Below are 24,240 nucleotides of genomic sequence, written 5' to 3' on the forward strand. Positions count from 1 at the left end.
ACGGGAGGCGTATGCGCACTCATATTTTCATTCAAACACTGGCTTAAGTAGATGCAAATGACTCCCAGCTGATGAGCGGGACGGGAGGAGGACAGGAGAGGGAGAACTTCTACCACACGTTCACCAGAACACAGTTAAAGGGACATCGGGCTGGGCGACAGTGACAATAATGTATATCCCAAATAGTAGGGATGCACCGATGCCGATACCAGTATTGGGTATCGGGCCGATACCACATGCTTGTACACATACTCGTACTCATTCATGAGGTCCCGATACCAGAAACCGATACCATTTGACGTGCGGCCAGCGCACCTACGAGGCGCAGCTACGAGGCGCAGCTACGAGGCGCACCTCTCAGCTGAGAGAAAACAGCAACTGGAGAATTCTTTACTGCAAATAAAATATTCCACATAGAGCTGACTTTATTACAGACTGCGCTCTCTAAACCAGAGTCTGTGTTGGATTTAACCAGAGCTAAATGTTGTTCGTGCTGCAGCGTCTGCAGTGTTTACATCATACAGGCTAACGTTGCTAACTCGCGGCTAGCAGTTTTGGCCATTCTGACGCCGTTTTATGCCCAGGGGTTTATTCATCTGAAAAACTAACCCAGCGACTAAAAAGTCCTCAGAAAATCCAAATTAAAGAGATACAGCATGTCCATATTTAGCGAAAATGAGCTGCAGCAGAACAATGAAAACACTGTAGCTTCTCGCTAAGCTGCTACAAACACACGAGAAAATCTACAGGAGCTGAAGTAAAGACGAAAAGAGACCATTTAAGAAACATCTCAATACTATTGTTAAATAAAAATACATAAATGAATAAAGCACAGGCATTGGGAGCTTTAGGACATGGGCTTTTCTGTCTATGATGGACAGTGCAATAAAAATAAAAAATTATATTGAATGAAAATAAAAATAAATGGCTTCAGCACAATTCTAATATAACTGCTCTTAAATGTGTCGCCGACTTTACTTAAAGAAATATAAACGAGTAAATTGACTAATTACAAACCAACCTGCTGTGAAAAAAGTAAGAATGTTGAAGAAAATGCCTTGTACTCGTATCGGTATTCGGTATCGGCGAGTACTTAAATCCAAGTACTCGTACTCGTATCGGTTTTAGAAAAAGTGGTATCGGTGCATCCCTACCAAATAGCAATCGTCTTTTTTTTAACCAACAGAAATATGCAATAATGAGAAGGCAAACAACAGAACTGCAATAAAAACACTATGCCCTTCTTTTGTTGAGACATTACACATTTACAACACTTTGGTTGATAAACCTGACATAAATCTTCCAAACATTATCTTAGAGACAAAACACTGTCCACCTCTACAGAGACAATGTATTGTTTTGCATAATATTGAAACGTGTCTGTTGTGACAGACATACAGTATCAGTGAAGGCGCTGAGGTCTCCACTCTAGAGACAGATACTGCCACAAAAGGAGAGGGCAAGACATCACAGTTAAGCACCTAACATTTAAGGCATTTCTATAGTGGCCTTTCATGTCTTTAGTGACACACCTAAACTCACTGTAAATAAGTTGGTATTTTTATCAGCTTCGGTGCTGACTGGTTTAAACAAAGGAGTCATAATTATAATCCCATATGCACTTTTATAACTTTTGGAAACTAAACTTGTGCTTTCTTATTAAATTCATTCAAGTTCAAGTTTGTCATAATATCAAATCATAATGAATCATTATAATAAGATTGCATTGGAATAAATATCACAATATGTGCTGTACATATTGTGATTACAAGTTACTTAAAGGTGCAGTAAGCAACTTTTTAGGTGAAAAAAAAAAATCTGAATATTTGCGGGTATTTGATCTTTTAGATCAATTGTTGTTAGGGGTACGTACCAGAAACTGGCCAGAGACCCCAAAACAATTGATTCTGGAGCATCATAAAGGCCACTGTGAGGGAAAGCAAAGGTGCCATGCTGCACCTATAACGCCACTGAGTCACTAAAAGGTCAAATACACATACACATATCAAGTTGTTGTTTTTTTTACATGAAAAGTTACATAGTGCACCTTTAACGTATTTATTATATTTTGACATGACATTTTTGCGATGTTGATCATTTCATTCCTTATTAGACATGGACACAAGTGACATAAGAAGAGGAAGAATTACAATCACTGCAGGCGATAGCTACGTGGTTATGCAGCACATATGGCAGAACGTGACTTCATGGGTTTAAGTCCCGGCTTTGATAATTTGCTGAATGTCTCTCCCCGCTCTTCACCCCTTCACGCTGTGCTGCCCCGTCAAATGAAGCCTAACAATAACAAATCAAACATACTTCACCAGTGGACCATGAACGAGTCAGAATTCTTGGAACTTTCCGTCTTCCTTTGTCAAAAAGAAATCTTGATGAAATTGCCACCTCATTGTTGTAAAACTGGGATTAATCCAGAGTGTATCCCATCAAACTAAGTAATAATTAGCAGTAAGAAACATGTCTGCACTTAAAGTTTAATGCAATATTCTTATGGTGTCTATGTAGGGATGTCACATTGTCAGTTCTCTGTCAAATGCCAAGGCCTTAAACAAAGTTGAAAAAAAAAAGATAGAACATGATAGAACATGGACTAATGTAACCTATGGAACCATGTCGATGGACAAACCAGGGGCAGTGTCTTTGTACAGCTCTTTTCACGGACCAATATGTCATAAAGCACTTCACAACGGATGACTATCAACTACTCACACAACACAACACACCAAGCCCAGGCTAAACCAAACAAACCCATAATGAAATACAGATTACATGGACAAATAATGATTGTCGTTTTGCTCACCTTTAGCTTGAGCTCTTATTATGATCGAAAGCTTCCCCTTCCCCAAAAGTCAAACTAAATGCATATATTGTTGAAATGTAGGATCTGATTACAGGTGCTGTACCAGTTTGAAAGGAGCAGGTGTTTTTATAGAAGCTTTAGAATTAGCAAGTGTTGCTAATGTTAGCTTAGCGCCCATTCATTTCTATGGCTTAGTCTAGCCTAGCAGCATCCATTTCTCTATATGTATCAGTTAGCATGAGATATGCCGTTTTTTCTCCTAAAAAATCTAGACAAAATTAAATGATCCCAATGAAAACTGTACAGTGACATGTTTCCAATCTTTACACGACTCATGGATATATAAAGAGGAATTTTAAAGGCCAGTTTAAAAGAAGAACTTAGCAACTTTTTACCTTAATAAATCCTTTTGTAGTCCCTCTGGGGGTAATATAAATGTTAATGGGAGGTCGGGGGTCTTTCATCTCCCCATGGAAGGAAGAAGCTAACAGGCTAACGTGCAAAGCTAACTGCGGGCTAGCGCCACTTAAACAGTATTTACAGCCAAGTTTGAGTGAAAAGAAATATCTCCATAGTGGAATTGGATGTACAATATCCCTCTCTCCCTTTGTCTTTTCTATCAGCATAGTTTTTACTCTCAATGAATGTGTAAAAAAAAAAAAGGCAACATGCTGCAACACCTGCAGTGGTGCTTATGGCCTCTAGGGGCATGAGTTACTTAGAACTGCTTTAACATTGTCCAGTGCTCTGAATGAATGCACTGTTCTGCTCCTAAATGTGACAGCAGTGATGGTCCAGTGCAGTAAATAGTTTATACTTTGTTTAGATTACCTAGCATATTTTCTGCATTTGACTTTAATAGAACAAATTACACCTTTTATCACAATAATTTCTCAAGAACATGATAAAACCAAGTAAGCTAATATAATACAATGCAGGGTGGGGGTGGGTGCATCAGTGGGTCCTGATAAAATGGCGATCAGGTGCTCTTCAAGGACAAAACCCACCACAACATGAAGATAAAAGGCACTCTGATATAGTTAAACGTCCTTTATTGAACAGTTCAATATAGGACTTTATCAGAATGCCTCGGACATTACATTTTTTCTAAACTACTGAAATGTTGAGTATTCTGCAATGTAGATAATACTGGGTATTGATAATCTAGTTTTATTTTCAGTATTGATATTGAGTTTTAAATTTTAGTATCGCGAGAACACTACATGGAAGTGGAGTTTTTTTGTTTGTTTTTTAACAGTGCAGATAATGTTTTGTAATGTTTGGGCTTGTTATCACACAATAAAACCCATAAAACTGTGTGAACGGCAAGCCGTCTTTTTGGGAAACGTGGTTAAAAGATCAGAGTAATGTCTTGCGCTGTGATAATTACAGCTCAAAGTGGACACTTCTCCCAAAATCTCCAGCTAATAGTTCAAACTCGTCCTCCAAAAACTCATTCCCTTTAAGCCCATCCTCTTTCTTGATCTGAACCACTTCCCCCCCCCCCTAAACCGACTTTTCCCGTGGAACGTGGGGGGAAGGCGCTAAGCCAATTCACTGATATATCTGTATTGAGAGCATAGACGTGTAATTCGCGAAGAGCCGGGGATTGAGGGGAAGAGAGAGAGAAGAGGGGAAAAAAAGAAATCTGGCGCATGGGCCTCCGGAGACAAAACAACAACAATGGCAGAGGCAGGATTCAATTACGGCTGGATGGAGTCGCAGATAGAGTCAAGGGATCACTCTGCCGCTCGCTGGGATGAGATAGCGGGAACACGTCAGTCAATATTGGCACAGCCTGACCCAGCGGCGGGGAAAAGCCATCGAGACTGACAGCAACCCCTCTCCACCGCTGCTCGTCTTCTCCTCTCTTTGCTCCGGATGGGACGCAGTTCACTCGCGCGGACCTCTGAACTCTGGCCTGATTGGGACGACAATGCCGGGGGGCCGGGAGGAGCCAGCGGCCAGGTCGATGAGTCTTAAAAATACAAGCCGGGATCAGAGAGGTGTTAATAAGGGCACATGCGCGGGGGAATTAGAAGAGATTGGGTAACGCGAGTGTCAGGGTTTGTTGAATTGCACAATTGTAAATATTAAACTAATGTATCCTCAAAGTTGAACGGTGATAGATTAGTACGTTATAAGGGTCAATGAACTGTTGCATAACGCGCATAATAAAGCTCATTAGCTCATCACGCACAGATAAACACCGCCAGCTCGACTGTTTTTGCAAAAGAGGATTTGGTAGAATACTGAAAGCAGTACTAAGTAACTCATGCCCCTAGAGGCCATAAGCGCCACTGCAGGTGTCGTAGCAAGTTGCGTTTTTTTTTTAAGAGAGTAAATACTACGCTGACAGAAAAGACAAAGGGAGAGAGGGATATTTTACGTTGTGCCACAATGGAGATCATTTTTTTCACTCAAACTTGGCTGTAAATACTTTTTAAGTGGTGCTAGCCAGCAGTTAGCTTTGCCTGTTAGCCTGTTAGCTTCGTGATTCTATGAATGTGTATTGGTGACTCCGACCCGTAGGCAGCGAAGTTGCAATTGTGGTTTTCGGGCCACAGACACCATTCCATTAACACTTGTTTTACCCCCAGAGGGACTACGAAAAGGATTTATTAAGGTAAACAAGTTACTTAGTTCTTCTTTAATGTAAATTATTCAAGCAAGGGTGATTACAGAGAATTAACGGTAGAAAAAGCACAGAAATTCAGTTCTTAGTTCCTCAGAGATACACTTCAGAATAGGATATCCTTTAGACCAGCCATTAGCCCAAAGTCGTCCTCATTAATTTGAAAATCTCTCGAGGCCTCCAATAATGATATATTTACTCTATTCTGAGGACTTTATTATTTTACAACATTTAGACACGACTGTTGAAAAAATTGGGAGGCTGGAGTGCTACTCGGATGTAAAAAGTTGTATAAGTTTAGTCTTTTGAGTGCTCTTCAGTGCAGGGATCCGTTTCAGCAAAAAATCAAACAAACTGAGGCACTCCAAAAGTAGAAATATTAAAAAGCCTTTATTTAAACTAGATTAGGTAAAATTGCCAACACGTTTGGGCTCTAGGCCTTCCTCAGGGCAAGCTCGAGATGGCTGCCTCTGTACAGCTATAAGCTCACAGCATTGGTCACATGTCCCAAGTGGGTCGGTCCAAGGTGGGTGTGTTCATAGTCACCTTGTTTGTAGAATACAAAACATTAAAATATGTACAATACAAAACCATAAAGAGAAATGCAAATAGTTATAAGATCCATACATTTTACAAAAATACAGACAAATCTAGGGTAGGCCAGGGTACTCCATAGCTGTGAGGGTATAAATCCAAAAGGATTCCCTTTGAAGGAGCTTTTTTAATCTGTCCCCTCCTCTGACAGTCTCTTGTATTTGTTCTAAGCCACAAATTTTAAGGCTTTTGCAATTCCCATGGTGAACATCTCTATAATGCATGGCCATAGGATACAGGGGTTTTTAGTTCTTATTGCTAGTTTATGTTCTGCTAGTCTGTTTTTCAGTTTGCGTTTGGTTCTGCCAACATGAAATCGACCGCAGGGACATTCAAGTCTATATAAAACATAGGTAGTGTTGCAGTTGATGATGGTTTTAATGTTGTAAGTCTGACCTGATTTAGACACGACTGTAGGCTAAATACTTGTTTAAAGTAGTATAATGTAGCAAAGAAATCTTACATTTCCTTTAAAAAAAAAAAATCCCTTTTTTCAATTTTTCAATTTTCAATAACGGTTCTTGAGTTTTTTTCAATGTACTTATTTTTTGTAGACAAGCTTTGGGGAACCCCCTGGAGGGTCTGACTTTGGGAACCATTGCTTTAGACGATTTAGTTTTAAATAATTAATAAAATTCAGCCAATTGTTAAGATAAGATAAGATAAGATAAGATGGTACTTTATTGATCTCACAGATGGAGAAATTGCATTCGATGAGAGAGCATCCGGCAGCAGCACCCATTCAGTGCGCACCACTCTTACTGTCAGACTTCTTCATTACCACAGTTACAACTTATTTTTAAAGATCATTCTCCAGTGCCTTGGGGCAGGATCACATATACCAAACTACAATACTTGAAATTTTACTTTTTAGAACTTTATACCATGTTACATTGTTCGTTCCCTCATCAGAAACACAGCTGGAGTTGTATTTCGAGCCACAAGCACATCTTTGAGTAATCTTTGGATCTTTACTGGTGTTCTTAGTGAACACCAGTAAAAAAATGTATCCAGGAAATGCTTCGCTCACCTCTCCATCTCTTGCAAAGCTTAATCCTCTCATCCCTGAGTAAAAAGACTCTCTTAATTGAAACAGCTGCGCAGGGGAGCATGAGGACGGAGTGGGAGGGCTTTTCGGGAGAAGGCATTTTCTAAGTGTCAGATATTGGTAAAGAAATGTTGTGACATTATGTGACATTAATGCCAAATACTACGTGCAAAATAACATTATCCCCGCTCTATAAACCTCAGCAAACACTATACTGTATATAACCAGCCGTCCTCCTCAGAGTGGCTTTAATTGATGAGTTTCTTGGTTACTCAAATCTCACGCAAACAAACCTCTCCATCTGCGGGACAATGGGGAGCTCTTCTGAAAGCGAGAGAGGGAAGTTCAAATTGGATCGGTGCCGAGTGCTGTCACCACCATTGGTTTATCATCTGCCGTCTGACGCTCAGACACCCTCCTCCCCTTCCCGAAAGGTCATCTGACATAACAAGGGATGGATTTCAAAATGGCGAACGCGCGGGATCTTCATTTGCAATTTTCAATTTACCCCAAACAGCCCGTGTCTCGATAACGTCTGCAGGCTGTCATCGCTATCTGGACCTGTCAGTAACATCGGCTGTGGAGAGGGGGGATATCCGCTGACGAACCGATAAAGAGGGATAAATCACATCCTGTATTTGAATGGTCTATTAGGGACGGGAGAGGGTCACATGCGCCACCTGATGGAGTCAACGATAGTCGGACGCTATTCTGCCATTAGCCGTTACTGAAGGCTAAAGCTACAACATCGGCAGTGGGGTAAGTAGAAATAGTGTGCGTACATACAGCAGAGTTTTGCGATTGTTTGACTTTGGTGAAGCGTTCAGCCGAAGCATAGGGTCGGGAAGGGCATCTGGGGGAACAGATCTGTCATGCATTTTTCATTCCTCCAGAACTTTGATACAAATATGAATTCTCCAAAAACATTTTCTTGTAATATATTGAATCTATGACAACTAAATATTGAATGAATCAGATGCGAGTGGAGGTGAGCCAAATCGCAGTAAACAGTATGGTCGGTGTCCTTTAGGTCAGGGCAGAGGCAGGCAACCACTACTGCAGAGACAAATCAATAAAAAAATGTGGTTTGGCTGTTTTTACAGATGCTATTGCGGCTTTCTTTTGGTTTGAAATGGGCCAAAGCGGCTCTTGTGATGTTGTCATCACAGTTGCAGATCTCGATAGGGCTAGGAACAGGGAAAAGATGGTGATGCATTTGAGTCACTGTTTCTCTACTCACTGTAAATTCACATAAAGAGCTTTCAAATGGGGTACGGCACATTCGCATATTCTGAGAGTAGATAAAGACAAGAGCAAAGATGAGAGTAAGTTGCAACTGTTTTTAAGAGTATAAGTGCATGCCACATACCCTGACTTTGCCAGATGAAGTGGAAGAAAATGTGTCTTTTAAAGCAGACATTTACATAAAGAGAACTGTTGTTGTTTACAGCTTGACTGTGTTGCTCCCTGAAAGCTGTGAAACTTGCTAAATACCTCATTCCTGTGAAGAATGCAGATGCTAGAACTGCGCTGGGAAAAGTTAAGAATGAGTTTGGACCACAACAAACTATTTAAAATGTACGCACAAACAAATACAAAAGTATATTAAACGGTTTTCCTTATGTGGTTTTTCCTCTTATGTTGTTGTAAACTTCTCCATACGTAACCTTTTCTTGTTTGACTGTTCCACGTGTGTCTTCTTCCGGTGTAAATGTTGTGGTGTCACTGCAGATGCCTCCTTTATCCCCACTCCCCACATAACACCGGCTCGCACTCCCGACTTTTTATACTGTTTTGGAGAAATGCGGCCCGGCGCCAGATTCTCCAAAACAACCTCCCCATCATCGCCTATTCATCCTCCGGGGAGCACCTGACACAAGAGGGCCGCACAGACACCCCACGAGAGCTCGGGCTCTTGGCAGCGGCCCCAGGGCCTCGCTGCGCTCCGTCGAACAGCTGTGGCTAATAAAGAGTCTCATCTCCCACAAAAAAAACAAAAAAAACGCACAAATGGAGCACTTGAGGACAATCCAGCCGTGTGGAGGAGAGCCCGGATGATGGGAGGGATTTGCGGGTGAAAAGCGTGAAATGACACAGGCCAATTTTCACCGAAACCAGGAGGAGAGCGTATCAATGTGGCGGCTGATTGGCGGATGCTCAGGATTTAAAAGCGTGCTGATTGGCTGTGAGAGGACACTCCTGAGACGGCTTAGGTCGATAGCTTAAGTCCAAACTGCTTCCGGACTTGAGAAAATACAGCTGGGAACACGTCTCTTTTAAGCAAAATCATCAGCTTTACTGATGTTAAAAAGGTTATATTCCGATCGTTTTGTTTTTGATCGTCTCTCTCCAGAGACTACAGGACACCATGGCGTTGTGATCCATGAAATATGAGGGCGTTTTCACACATGTTGGAGCGCCTTCTGGGTCAACCCTAGTTTCAACTGCTTCAGATTTCAATTTTAGTTTCAATTTGCTTCAAAGTTAGTTCAGTCCATGTTCACACGTGCACACACTTAACGTCGCACCATCAGCAACATAACAATAAGCTTCTGTTCGCAGAACTTATTCCCATGACAATAGGCATCAACCTGTCAATGCGCCAGCAGGAAGGGAATGAAACAAACCTTGTTAATATAAAGTTGATCCATTTTGCCTCATCAAAACAGTAATGCAAACATCCTGTCATGCAGCACATATAAAAAAGAGGCGTGAAAGAGAGAGTAGGTCAGCTGTTTCAACGAGACTCAGAGCGGCTGTTTAGACCGGCTTAAAGTGCGGCAGGCGAATTCACACTGATCCAACTACCGCACTGCAAAAAGTAATTAACTAGATTAGTATAAATGTCTCAATTTGAGCATAAAAATCCACATTTGAGTTGTTTTGAATAGTTGGGCATTTGTCCAAGATTTTATTACTTGTTCTGAGATGTTTCTGACTTATTACAATACCTTTATTTCCTTATTTCAGGTAATTTGCTTTGCCAATGGGGTAAGAAAAAGAAAAATTAAAAGGAAACGATCAAGCTCCTCCCCCCTGGACCTGACAGGCTGGTTCACAGGAAAAGCTCATTCCATTGGTCAATGCAGGAGGATACTAGACTCAGCCTGGGGACCATGGCCGTGTGATATTTTGTCTGACAACAGACAGGCTAGGAATGAGGGACTTTTCAAAAGATAATATACAGTCTATACATTATTACTTCAAAATGCAAGACCAGGTGGTAGATTTAGCATATTTTCTAACATTTCTAAAATATTTAGACTTCCAGACTATCACTTTAATGAAGATACTAAGAGGCTAAATTCAGCATATTACCCTTCTGTTAGGGTTACAACAATAACACACAACGCATTAGAGCTTGGAATTGTGTCGTCCATTAAGATTTCTAGGATTCCTGGTCCATAATAATAAACCAATAGAAATTTCATAATATAAAAATATTGGAGTTTTTGTTGATGTATTTCTCAGTAACGGCTGGCGAGCTAGCGGAGATGTTCCATGGCTCATTGCTCTACTATTTTAAGATTGTTTTCATCTCGCTAGTCCATTGACAATGGCTGCTTTTACCTCCTAACATGGCCAATTTCTATGGTAAGTTATAGCATCTCATCCCGACCTCCATACTGTCATACTTTCCTATAAAAGTACTATTCATCATTATGGAAGACTAATGTTATTATAATTTGAAAAAAAGAAAACATGCTTCCTAAAGCAGCCCTTACGTATGCGGATCTCTCCATAGAAGTGGCTGATAAACAGATATCCGGAGGAGGTGTGAATAGGAGCAGTCCATTTGAGGCACAGAGAAAAGCAGCCTGGCCTTGAGAGGTCCCATCCACGCTTCCACCGCTACTGCACCTTTCTTTGTCTGTGCAGCCACACTAACCCCGCCTGTATGTGTGTGTGTGTATGCACTCCTCGGATGGGAATGGGGTGGAGGTGGTGGTGGTGGGGGGGGCTCTCTGCATTAATTGCTTAAATTGAAGCGTTGCCACATCTCCACGAGAGAAGCTTTGATATGATAATGGAAGCCTTCTCAGCACAGGAGAGGAGAGGCCAGCTTTGTGCCAGTGTGTTTACTTGTACGCGAGCGCGTGTCCTGCTGACATCGACGCGGACGAGTGCTAATTTTGACAAGCTATTAGGCTTCTGACAGATACGCTTCTTTAGTTTAAGACTAAACTCAAACAGCTCTGCAGTTTCAACTGTCTGGTTTTAGTCAAGGAGATGTCATATAAATTTAGTCAACAAAATCTACGCTACAAGACATCACAAAGGTTTCATATGAATGTTACAAGTAGCAGCAGGTAAAATGGAAGGCTTTTAACGCTACTTTGTTGCCCAAATACAATATTCGTAATGCCTCAAGCACAACATCTATGCATTTTAGACTCTAAAGATCTGCAAACAGTAGATAAAGCAGAGGAATAAAGTAAAATGTTGATATTTATTTTGAAAAAAGCAACTTTGGACCAAAAATTGTGCAACATAATTCATAGAAAACATAAGATTAAGTGAGAATTTAGCCAATTTATAGCCACACGGAAAAATATAATACGATTTTTAACATCTATCCCATACAACAGAGGAAATGTCTTGAAATCCAACAAAAGATTAAGGTGGAAAATAAACATCTGTAGATTTACCAACTGTGCTGGAGCTGGGACTTCCAAGAAACTTCTCAAACCCCACCAGGCATAGTTGTTTACGGCCTCTATGAGGTTCTACGCTCCATATCAGTTTTCCGAACCAGTAGTAATGAGAGAGGTATCGAAGGGCCTGCTAAATTAAGCTAAGTCAACCCTTTATGCGCTCTCTTGTTAATTTCATTAAGAGTTGTGTTTGGTTTCAGTCACGTCTGAGTCATCCCTTCAAGAGCTCAAACCCCCCCCCACCTGCTGATGTCACGAGGTGGTCCCCGTCTGTGTGAGCTGATCTCAATTACAAAGTTCTTGCCAAAGTCATTAAAGCTGTTCACACACTGAACCAACCGCCTGTGTACGTCCCAGCTCTTTGTGGCCAAAGGTTTGATTGAAAAGCCGCTGTAACCAGTCTGAACCAAACTCCATGATGTGAGGTCGCTAGTGTTTTATAGTCGTCCTAAACCCCAGTAAAGCGGCCCGATTCCCACAGACCAGTTCGTTACCGGCCTTGCTCATCATGCGTCATGGGCCACCGCCGGCCTGCCATTAAAACACAGAGGGATCGCCATGGTAACGGTGTGTGTGTGTGTGTGTGCCGCTGAGTCGGTCGTAACCCATCAGCCCTTGCGTCATCTGGAGCAGAATGAGGGCTCTGTGTTCGAGGGGTGACCTTCACTCGGACCACCCAGGAATGACCGTCTGAGGTGGGAGGTTCGGGGCCTGGGACAGTGGACGGTCCAGGAGGAGACTGTCTACACATTAGTAGTTCGGGTCACAAGGGAAGGAACGGTTTCACTGGGTCACGGGGCCTTTGCCAGACAAGACTGTTCATTAGTTGTTTTCATAGTGACTAAGGAAATACACTCATTATGTCATGATAGTTTTAAGGTAGAAGGATTGCACAGTCCACAGAGGAAGACTCTTCACCATTTTTGGAGTCGGATTGTCGCTCTGAAACAGAAACTGAATTCTAAGCTCCATCTGTGTCAGTGTGACAGAAGTTACGTAGTTCCAAAGTGCCCAGATAAATTGCATGTAGCCAAAAGTAGTCAAAAGCTCTTCAGATCTCTGAGTGAAATCTTAGAATCCTAGAGTTTTTCAAAGTGGCATCATCTGAACCTAAAATTGGAGGTGACCCTGATGATGTCCAAGTCCTCAGTTTGAGAAACACTGTGTATCCTTTAGTCACTTGGGTTGTGCGTTGGCATTTCTGATGTTTAGGTCGTTAGCTAGAAATCAAAGTGAGCTTTATTGTCATTTCCACCACATGTAATAGCAATAAAAAAGCAATAATGTTTCTCTGAAAGACGCAGATACAATGTGGGTGGTCAAAGTTATAGTCTGTACGATGCGTATTAGTGGTTGAAAAATGGCTCTACAGTGCCTCTCGAAAGTATTCATACACCTTGAACTTTTGCACATTTTGTCATGTTTACAACCCTAAACATAAAGATTTTATTTTGATTTTTTTACTGAACGTTCACACACAAGTAACAGACAACTGTGAAGTGAAAGCGAAATGATACATGATTCTGTTATTTTTCAAAAAAGAGAAAACCGAAAAGTGGGGCTTGCATAAGTATTCATACAGCATGCATGAATACTTTGTGGAACCTCCTTTTACTGTAATAACAGCACAAGTCTTTTGGGGTTTGACTCTACAAGATTTGCACATGTAGAGACTGACATTTTAGCCCATTCCTCTTTACAAAACAACTCCAGCTCTGTCAGATTTGAAGGAGAGCGTTTGTGAACAGCAGTTTTCAGACCTTTCCACAGATTTTCAATAGGATTTAGGTCAGGACTTTGACTGGGCCATTCTAACACATTAATATGTTTTTATTGAACCATTCCATTGTAGATTTATCTTTGTGCTTCGGGTCATTGTCCTGCTGGAAGGTGAATCTCCGCCCCAGCCTCAGTTCTCTTGTGACTCCAGCAGGTTCTTCTCCAAAATGTCCCTGTATTTGGCTCCATCCATCTTCCCAACTATTCTTACAATCTCCCCAGTCCCCGCTGAGGAAAAGCAGCCCCACAGCATGATGCTCCCCCCCGTATATTTGACATTGGGGATGGTGCACTCAGGACGATGAGCAGTGTTAGGTTTGCTCCATACATAACGTTTTGCATTTGGGCTAAAAAGTTCAATTTTTGTCTCATCTGACCAAAGCTCCTTCTTCCACATGGAGCTGTGTCCTCCATATGACTTCTAGCAAACTTCAAACAGGATTTCTTAAGGCCTCCTTTCAATAATGGCTTTCTTCTTCCACTCGTCCATGAAGGCCAGATTTGTGTAGATACGACTTATAGTTGTCCCATGCACAGATTCCCCCAGCTCAGCGGCAGCACTTCACAGCTCCTCCAGAGTTATCTTGGGGCACTTGGTTGCATTTCTCACCAGTGTCTCCTTGTTCAGTTTGTTAGTTTAGGTGAACAGCCGTGTCTTGGTAAGTCTGCAGTGGTGCTTTACTCTTTCCATTTCTGAATGATGGATTGAACAGTTGCTCCGGGAGATGTTTAAATCTTGGGAAATCTTTGTATAACTTAATGCTCCTTTAAACTTCTCCACAGCTTTATCCCTGACCTCTCTGGTGCTCCTTGACCCTCATGATGTTGTTCAGTGACCAATACTCCCCGACCACAGCTCTGAGGGCCTAAAAGAACAGCTGTAATTATACTGAAAGTAGATTACACACAGGTGGCCTCTATTTAACCGTTAGGCCAAGGAGTGAACATTCTTGCGTCATTAGGAATGTTATAAAGGCAATTTAATGCACTCAGAAAATGCTGTATGAATACTTATGCACGCCCCACTTTTCTATTTTTGGAAAAATAACAGAATCATGTATCATTTTGCTTTCACTTCACAGTTGTCTGTTACTTGTGTGTGAACGTTCAGTAAAAAAATTAAAATAAAATCTTTATGTTTAGGGTTGTAAACATGACAAAATGTGCAAAAGTTCAAGGTGTATGAATACTTTCGAGAGGCACTGTATATCTGAACTTGGGTTGGCCTCAGCTGCAGATAAGGACACAAACACAAGTTTCACTACATGTAAACATACCCTTGTTCCTTTGAAAGCTAAGAAGCTCCAAAGTTCAGTCACTGAGCTTTATGTGGAAGTTATGTTAGTTTACATTAATTTCCAAAGTTTTATGTGAGAGGATCTGGTGTGGAACTGATTCTGCTTTCTGACTGGATAATCGTCTTGAGAAGTGAAGCAAAAACTGAATTCAATCAATTGTTTTTAGGGTTTCTGATCGGGTTTTATCTGCTGACGGAACCATCTCCATGTTTACGCATATATTCCATCCAGAAAACCTACCAGAAACCTGACAATACATTGGTACAGCAGCATCTTGGGGCGGCCCTAATGGAAAGTAAACGTATAATGCCAACCACTCAACCAGTTATTGGATCACACAAAAAGTTTTGTTTTGATTTTACAGATAAAAAGTTACATAATGCACCTTTAAAATGAGTAAAATCAATTTTTTATTTGATTGAACACATTGACCTGAGATCTGGGGACACACTTGGGCCAAATATTTATAAAATTACATTCAACTTTCAAACCTAAGTTATTTCAAGTACTGCCGTGTTATAAAGCTAATAAAGCGTTTGAAAGCAAGAGGAAATTGCCGTGCTGGAGAGTCTAAGGACAGGGGACACCCGCGCCGCTCGTCGCTACCTCCTATTGGACATTATATTTGCCTGGATTCACCTGAACTTTTCATTGTCATATTTATTGCTCTGTTTTATTGCCTTAATGTTTGGTGCAGCTGTGAGGAGACTTCTGTCGTGATATTGGGCTATACAAAACCATTAAACTTGAAACTTGAAATAACTTAATAGATGATCTACAAGTTTTGAAAGACCTGTTTGGGCAACTCGATATGGCGTTATTACATGCAGGCAACAAAACCACGGCCATCAGTCTGATGATGTGACCTTATGTGATCTGGAAATGGGAAATGCCTCAAATATAAAGAGTAATTGGTCTTGTATGGCTGCAAGGTTACGACACAAGGAGCGGTATGTTCTAATCAATATGGCTTTCAACAGGCAGCGGTGAAAGACTTTACAAACCTACAGCATCGCAGCCATGCCCTTGCTCTGTCGAATCTGTAAACGCAAACACGCGGAAGAGGTCACGATGAAGCTATGAGCTGATGGGCCTCAACTAACTGTGCAGCCACACACTCGCCGATAAATGAGATTTAATTCAATGAAGAGAGAAGCAAACAAAGGACTGAGGCGTGGAGAGCAGCCTGTTGGATGAACTTCCAAAAGCCTCAGTGGACAGAGACGTAACTGAAGCAAAGACAGGAGACTGTTGTGGGCAGAGTTATTTCCTCATGAGGTTATTTTTCCACATATTTTTTATATGTTATACAAACCAACACATTTGGTAAATACATAACAGGAAAATGTGGAGTCTGTACATCTTGCTGTGAATGGACATGTTGTCCTTAAAGGAACAGGCCAACGTTTTTCCATACTGAGATATGTTCTTACCTGAGCTTAGACAAGTTGATGTGTACCTGTCTGGTCTTTGTGCCCTCAGCAAAACACCCAAAGATGTTGTCAGCATTTGGCCTCTCCCAGCATATTCCAATAGCTCCAAACGGGGGTGAAGTTGGAAGCTACCATGCTCTTCCACGGACACGCACAAAGACCAGACAGGTACACATCAACTCGTCTAAGCTCAGGTAAGAACATATCACATTATGGAAAAACAGTGGCCTGTTCCTTTAAAGAATATTTCTTTTGGCCTTTCAGCATTGGAAGCTACACGTTCCCAGTTCAACTATTTCTGTTTCCAGGTGATGGCCCAAAACATAATAAAATTGTGAAGGTTGTGATAAAGTGGCTCAGGGCGCATGAGATGGAACTGAGCCCCATTGAGGATCTTTGGGATGTGCTGGAAAAGGCCTTGCACATCATCAATACAAGATCTTGTTAAAAAAGGACTGGATCTTTGGATATTGCAGAAGCTGAATGAAAAACATTAGAGTATTAGAGTGAGCCATCATGAAATATCAACATGGAGACTTACTAAAATAGTAACAAAAAACAAAATGAGTTGAACAATTCACAATAGAATGTAGGGCTGCACAATGTGAAAAAAATGCAGTATGTTTATGAACCCTTTCAGTGTACATTCAATTACATTAAAAACAAAACTGTAAGCAACTTTTTTCATCAAAGTGCATGAGGCAAGACTAAAACAGGAACAAACAAGGCTTTAATGGAGCTAAGACTACTGCACATTTTGAAGGTACCATTCATTATTGTTCTATGCCACGTTAGCAAAATATGAGAAACTCTCAGTCAGATGGAAGAACTTGTTATTTTGCGTCACACTTTGCCTCATTATGACATGTGTTTAATGCACCTAGGATTGCCATAACATCAGTTTGGCAGTATACTGTGCAGCCGCATTTAATACTCGACTCAAAGGCATATGTTGTACTTTTACATTAAAACATTGGCATTCCCTACAAGTGCTTTGTACAGCAGTCACATGGGGGGGGGGGGATCGGAGGCTGCTCTGACATCCTGAACCCTGAGACAAAAGTGCCTTCATGCCTTTGCTAATTGTCATTCTGAGGATGCAGCCGCCAGTGTGTTCCAGGGTGCCAGGCCGCAGTGGGGCAGGAGCCAGGGCGAACAGAGGGGCTATTCATGCGCAGGAACAGCTACCGAGTCCATGTGCCAAATACAGCTAGAATCATCACAGCTTCACTATCACAGGCGGGGAAATAGGATTGGCAGATTTCATATCAAAGGCTGACCTGCCCTGAGCACCTGTCGATCGAAAACTATATCTCACAAGCTTGCTAGAAACATCATGGACTTCTTGGTTTATGTTTTGCACTAAACTACTGCATTTGAGAGTAAAAAAAAAAAAACATCTTTCAAAGTGCCTCACTAAATCAGAGCTGCTGCTGACCATTCCCCAACTCTTTGATAAGTCCTCAAGTTTCCTTTTTTTTTTTTTTTTAATACCACGCCAATAACACACATCCAATTTGCCAAACGTAAATATTTGGTCCCTTCCTTTCACTACTTCTCGCACCACGGCTCGCAATGAAAAGAAAAACTCGACAATTTTTATTCCGCAAACTGCTGACTGCTATTTGGTTTGTTTGTGTTGAAAAATGACTGAACACCCCCCCCCCCCCCCCCCCCCCCACGCACCACCTCAAACTCCTTTCTGTGGATTCTCCCTGTCCAATCATCCTTTGACTTGCATCCGTCCTTTGCCCCGTTTCACTGCTGCGCTTCCCCACCTTTGTAACTGGGACAAATGTTTTTTTTTCCCTAATGAACGAGAGCGGCCCGGGAAAAGCAGGCAGGAGCGGAGCGCGGACTGGCCTCTGCTGCTTGTTATTCATGAGATGTTTTGTAGAAATAGCCTTCCAAGTGGTTGTCAAACGCTACTTTCGCTAGAGTCATGTATGGGCCTATTCTTCCGTGTTGCTTTCAGTTTTGGAGTGGGTTGAAGCTGGCAGAAGGACATGTTGTGTGTGCACCGGAGAGAGAGAGAGAGAGAGAGAAAGAGAAGGGGGGTTGTATAGCCCCCCCACCCCACCCCACCCCCCCAGTGTCGAGCTTTGAGTGACTGGAGCACATTGTTCCTGATCAAGGGATGGGAAAAGAGGCCTTTTGGCAACAAGCAGAACTGCCGCACACAAGCAAGCACTCATTTAGACATGAAAAGTGCCTATAAATAGTGCATGACGGTTTGGTCAGTTGGATACGGAATGTGACGAGTGAAATGTCGCACGGAAAAGGACACTTGGATAATAAATAGAATAGCAGTGATTTTGTCCTGTAGTATTCCTCAATAAGTTGGTTTTGTTTTGATCAACATTTGTGCCTTTCAGTGATTACAACAAAAGACAAGAGTGGCTCGGTTGGTTAAAGTAGGGGTTCCCAAACTAAGCATCATACAAGCAATTCAATTTTAAAAGGTGCTTAAAATGACATCAGTCATCAAGTCAAATGAACAAGACCTAAATGAGTCAGGGTTTTTAAATGGCTCTTGAGTTCCAGATATAGGAAAAGACCTTTATGAACATGTTGTCATTCTGTTCTGTCTGGCTTTTCTCAAATATGTGTTTAAAATATACACTTTTGGTTTGACAACATAAATTTCATATGGTCATGATTAAAACTACTAATGGCGTAAAATCTATTCCATAATCGGTTATCTACCGGAGAAAGACATTTAGATGAACACCTCAAATACCAACAGTGAAAACAAGTCCTTCAAAACTTTAATTTGCAAACTTTAGTGGAGATCAACTTTTTTAACTCTTCAGCAAAACAATCCTACATAGTTGAACTGATATGAATGAAATGTGCCCTTAAATGTGGCCTGCACTCTCCATTTAAAGTAGAAAAGTCCTCCAGTTTTATTCAAGTGCAAGATAATCTGTTTGACAGATTGGCACAAAAAAACTTGGTGGGTGCAAGCATCTTTTGTGACTGATTTGGAGAATTTCACAAGTAGCCCCAATGTCACCTTTAAAGTTTGTTAGCGATCAAATAAAAAGTTTCTTCTCAAAGTGTTCGCCCCAAAGGTGTGGGATCGCTCTAAAGCCTTCTCCCACTGTTGTGAAATCTCTCCGATATAATCCAGGTGTGCTCGGAAAACACAAACTTCGGTGGCCTTTTAAGAGTTAAGCCCGAGTCTCCTCCCACTGCTCCGGCATCGCCATCAACAAGTCAATAGAATCTCCAGCTCGCCAGCGACGCTAGCCTGCAAGCTGCGGAGGTGAGCGGGAATTATGATAAGCCTCTTAGCCGTTCGGCGGGAGGTGAAGAGATGCTCTCGGTGAAGGGGAATCAATGGCTGGGAGTAATCACGCCACGCTAGACCCGCGCCCGAAACGGCGGACGCTTCGGTTCAATAAGAGCCTTTTAGAGGGCCATATTGTCTCAGGCTTAAAGAGAGGCGAGTGGCCCGTAATGACGATGTGATGATGATAAATACACAGGGAGTAATCAAGTAGCGTTTGACGGAAACGGCGAGAGGGAGAGTGAGGTCTCATCACAGACGTGCGCAATCTATATCCCCCATCATCAGCCATCGTCTTTCGGAGTCCGCCGTGCCAGAATGTGCCAGGAGGGAGACGGAAACAGGTTGACACTTTAGCACTGCGTTCGTTTTGATAGGTTTAGAGTTTGGTGTTCCAGGTAAGGCAAAGGTAAAGTAAACAAGGTCAGCATTTCAAGTTCCTGGGTTCATTTACCCTGTGTGGAGTGTCCATGTCCTGTATGTCCGAGGTTTACCTCATCAATAAACACACATAGTAGTCTTCTCCATTTCGCTACTCCTCACAAGATCAATATTACGGCTCAACAAAATAACTTCATTGTCTGTTCCAAAAGGTGACACAAATTCTACTTTGACATGTTCAAGCACATTCATTAACGTTGGTAATCATGCCAAAACAAGACTTAAAAGACAAGGCTTAGGGACCTATAGTGAATTGTAATGTAACAGAGAATGCACATCCCAGGACACTTACTTGGGGACGTTGCTCTATTGAAATGAACTTCTAATAAGAAACTTTTTGTGTTGATGGCAGTACAGTATCTTAAAGGAAAAAAACATCCGTTTTTCCATACTGAAATATGTTCTTACCTGAGCTTAGACGAGTTGATGCGTACCTGTCTGGTCTTTGTGCGTGTCCTCAGTCGCGCAAAACGACCAATGATGTTGCTAGCATTTGGCCTCTCCCAATGTATTCCTAAAGCTCCAAACGGGGTGAAGTTAGAAGCTACCAAGCTCTTCCACGGGCACGCACAAAGACCGGACAGGTACACATCAACTCGTCTAAGCTCAGGTAAGAACATATTTCAATATGGAAAATGGTGGCCTGTTCCTTTAAAGAAATGGATCCCCTTCCAAGCCAGAAACAATGTGCACAAAGAGAAGATTGTACACTTGACCTTTAATGGACTTTTTAGAATATTTGCATTGCAGCTGCTGTTGTTGAGCCGATAAAATGCGGATTTCTGCTTCTTTTTGCACGATAAAATATAAAAACAAAATGCATCAAAAATGTTTAAAAAAGTGACTGTGTTTTTGAGACAAGGCGAAAGACATTCCCATTACTCAGGTGGTGTTGGACTTGATTACTGACGCTTTACATCTGAGCGTCACATTTTCACTTCCTATGAGGAGCCGTTTACAGTGAGGCAATTTCAAAATCCAACCTTTTGTGATGGAGGCCAGGCATAATCTCTGCACACGGCGGCCTTGAGCGCTTTCGTCAGGATATACAGTGTAATCGTGTTCGCTCGTGCCGCCCAAGTGTCATCGTCAAATGTAAATACTGGCAAGTGTTTCATCCAACGTTTCTGATTGTAGCAACTTAAAAAAAAAAAAGATGTTTTAAAGTGTATTAAGTCAGGAGCGGCAGACAGGCAGTTAGCGGTAGATAAAACGAGCCAGACACGCGGCCGACAAGTGAGATGAAGCCTTGCCACTCTGACACCGCACAGAGCTATTTGCAACAACATGCTCCTGAAAAAAGCCTCCATGGGAAAGTAGATAAAGTCGACACACTCTTTCATATGAAATCAAGAGTTTAGGGGCCAGAGTTCAGCCATAAGTGCCGCTGCTACAACGCGGCGCTCGGTGAGGGGAGAGAGAAAAAAATTAATTTCACATTCTTTAATTTTCGGAATAAAATGGCCAGCCATTTCAGGTCGAATAATTGTTTGAACCAACGATTTTATCATTAATTCGACAGCGGCCCCCGAGAGCTAGGGGTCACGCCGGGGGTTGATTAGGTACGAGGCGGCACAAAGGGCCCTCCAGTGCATGCCATTGAAAAGAAGCAAGTCATTTAGATTGTGAATTGGTCCCCGGGTCTGCGAGGCTCGCTCCATTACAGGCCATTTTCAATTTCAGCCGCACAATAAACATCAAGCCGAGGCCAAGGAAATTACAGCATCTCGGAGATGTAGCCGAACAGATAGGTGGGGTGCAGACGAGATGACACGACGGGAGAGGAGAGGCGAGGCGCGGGAGGGTAACGGGGTGGGTTGAGAAACAGGAGTTGGAGGGTGGGAAAAAAACATACAAATTTGCAAGGATGCACATTTGATATGCAGTAGTAAATCTTAAACGTGTTGATGCTGTACTTTATTCTGTCTTTTGAAGGGTCAGGAGTAGCACCCGGATGATCAGCCTGGCATGACACAATTATGGAGATAAAATGTTGATTTCATTGTATTCCACAATAAGGAAAACCATGTTATTAGAAGACCCACCAGTCAAGTCCAAATGTTTGGTGGGTCACCTCACAGCCAGGGTGAGGTGCTAAGGTTTTTCCTATCAACCTGAAACAAGTACCGTCAGTAAATTCTCCAGCTAAAGAAACAACAAGCATCAAGAAGAGCAACAAAACCTGTGAAAGCCTTTAACAATCATTATCAAACATGTTTGATATTTATAATAGTCATGCGGGATTTGTAGTGACAAAACTCAGGATGGATTACCTTCAGCTTGTACCGATCATCCAAAGTGCTGTCTTTGTAAATTGGATTTCATCCATCTGCTTTTAAAATGTCCACTTTTAAGGCTAAAGCGGGGTACACAACTGCATTGTCCCTATGGAAAAATCTGTCCTCTGCATTTGACCCATTCTTTGAGCTCGCAGGGGCATATCAGAATTAGCAGTGGTATTCGCGCCTAGGGACCCCTTTCCAGATGTGGAGCCTACATGGCTAATTGTCAGAATCACCTGGCTGTAGGATTAACCTGTGTTGGTATTGGAAACCGGAGCAGACACGGGGAGAACATGCAAACTCCATAATACCGTACCACCATATGCATAAGCAGTGTGTGGCATCTCGTTAATTTAGATACTTTTGTATCATGTTTAAAGGAACAGGCCACCATTTTTCCATACTGAGATATATGTTCTCGCCTGCGCTTGGAGGGGTTGATGCCCACTTGTCTGGTCTTTGTGCATGTGCTCAGTCACGCAAACGACCAAAGATGCTGTTAGCATTTGGCCTCTCCCAGTATATTCCTATTGCTCCAAACGGGGGTGAAGTTGGAAGCTAACAAGCTCTTCCACGGGCACGCCCAAAGACCAGACAGGTGCAGTGGGGCAAAAAAGTATTTAGTCAGCCACCAATTGTGCAAGTTCTCCCACTTAAAATAATGACAGAGGTCTGTAATTTTCATCATAGGTACACTTCAACTGTGAGAGAAAAAAAATCCAGGAATTCACATTGTAGGATTTTTAAAGAATTTATTTGTAAATTATGGTGGAAAATAAGTATTTGGTCAATAACAAAAATTCAACTCAATACTTTGTAATATAACCTTTGTTGGCAATAACAGGTCAAACGATTACTATAGGTCTGTACCAGGTTTGCACACACAGTAGCTGGTATTTTGGCCCATTCCTCCATGCCTCTGTCATTATTTTAAGTGGGAGAACTTGCACAATTGGTGGCTGACTAAATACTTTTTTGCCCCACTGTACGTATCAACTCGTCTAAGCTCAGGTGAGAACATATCTCAGTATGGAAAAACGGTGGCCTGTTCCTTTAGCATTAAAAAAAAGATTTTCAAGGTTTGACCGACATTCAAGGCCTAACTCAGAGACAGTCCATGCCCTTCTTTCTAGTGGCCAGTAGAGTTAGGCCTCTGTAAAATTCTGGACACTGTTGTTTGCAGGAAGGCTTGTACAATTTACATTTAAAGACCCCAAGGCATTGTATCCCAAAAGTTAATCAACTCCCTCACAACTTTTGAATATAGAGTCTCAGTCCCGAGTGATTTTTGTATGCTGCAAACCGGTGTCTTTACATCTCTGACATATCTTTAATAGACAGCATTCAAAAGTTTAATTACATTTGCTGACGCCTGACAACAATGAGCGTAATTCCCCAGGTGCTGTAACAATGCCGTTGTTTACAGTTTATGTTGTATCTAAAGATCCAAAAGGCAAAAATTAATGGGAAAACCTCACTCCATTTCACTTCTTTGTACAGTCAAATATGCTACACGAGGATTTGTGTTTGTTACAGTAAAAAGCATCATGTAAGTGTATAGAGACAAAAGCACAAAAGCATCTTACTGATATTTTCCAATTTATGTAATTCATGATTTGAATTGAACCAGAGCCTGGTGTGTCTAAGTGCTCTTGAATGTCAGCATCCTCCAGCAAGTGGGCTTAAATAAAAGTAGAGGTAAACAAAGTGAAACAATGAGGAAAATGTGTTAAATATCAAAAGTGCAAAGTCACCCTTTTGCAAACGTTCTCCACCTTCCACCTGTTCATATTGTGAAAGTATAATTTGTGCTATTTCAACTTCAGTTTCAGAATACCCACTTAAGAATAGTAACACTAGGGCTGTCACGATAATTATATATATTGACTTATCGTTCAGTATATAACAGATAAACAATATATTTTTGGGCTTGATATTTATCGTCTGTACATTTATCAGCATTTT

This window comes from Gobius niger (assembly GCF_951799975.1).
Source record: "Gobius niger genome assembly, chromosome: 17".
Lineage (NCBI taxonomy): Eukaryota > Metazoa > Chordata > Actinopteri > Gobiiformes > Gobiidae > Gobius > Gobius niger.